Genomic DNA, 1,194 nt, shown 5'->3' on the forward strand with positions numbered 1-1,194 from the left:
TAGTCAGTCTTCTTTGTTACTGCTTCAGAAAACTCAGTCAAGTTAGTGACACACAAATTCCCACACACAAAGCTATGTTGACTATCCTAATCAATCCTTGCTTTCCAAGTACAAGTAAACCCTGTCCCTCAGAATCCCCTCCAACAACTCACCCACCACTGATATCAAGTTCACTAGTCTATAGTTCCCTGACGTTTCCTTACCATCTTTCTTGAGTAATAGCTGAAATAGGAATATGTGATCAAGGCAGCACAGCCAAATTAAAGACAATCTTACACATTTGTCCCTCTAGTCACACCACAATTGTAATGCATTGCTGCTGGAGACAGAGCAGACTATGTGAGATTGACAGATTGCAATGTTATAAGCATAAAAGGATTCTAGAAGGAAGGTGCAGATCAAGTATTCATATTTATGATCGAAATCCAAACTGAAATAACTCCACAAAGGCTGGTATCTCGTCACCAAGTCACCCTTTATTTACATGTGCATAGTACATGATACTGACCCAGCTAGCTCAGAGCCAACAGACCTGTTTATATCTGTCAGCCAGGACTCCCTGACTGGAACATGTTAACAGCTCCAATCACAGAACCTATATTCTATGAAGTCCGTTTGCCTGACCTTTACAATCACTAAAAGAACAATGAAATTAACACAACCTTACAATTACATATGGACACTAAGCACTGGTTTAATTGACATTTTCAAGACTGAAATCAACAGATCCCCCCCCACCTTGGGCTGGAATATCAAGTAATACGAATCAAAGACTGATCAACTGAGGTACAGACCAAGTACTTTACAGAGTTTATATGGTCTTGTCATGTTTCTATCTCCATCTGTTTTACATTTCCAATTATTCTAAATTTTTCTTGCAATAAAAAAACATATTTTCTTCTCTTAATTAAAAATACTTTATAGCACAACAAATATTCGGGTCCACTTATGGATCACAAAAATCACAGTTTGATGCAATAATGCATTGGTTTTAAAAAAAATAGTTTTCAAAAAGATTAGTGCCGATAATATTTATTCAATCAACATAAATTGGTTGGGATAAAAGTAAATTAAACATCTATAAGGAGTGTAATCTTAATAAAAGTACCATTTAAAAATTCTCTGATCTGACCGTTTCTGTCTTTCACTTTGAATTTAACCGGAACCTTCGAGTCGGAGCCGCAGGATCTGGGG

Source organism: Chiloscyllium punctatum, chromosome 6 (genome assembly GCF_047496795.1).
Source record: "Chiloscyllium punctatum isolate Juve2018m chromosome 6, sChiPun1.3, whole genome shotgun sequence".
In the NCBI taxonomy this organism is placed as follows: domain Eukaryota; kingdom Metazoa; phylum Chordata; class Chondrichthyes; order Orectolobiformes; family Hemiscylliidae; genus Chiloscyllium; species Chiloscyllium punctatum.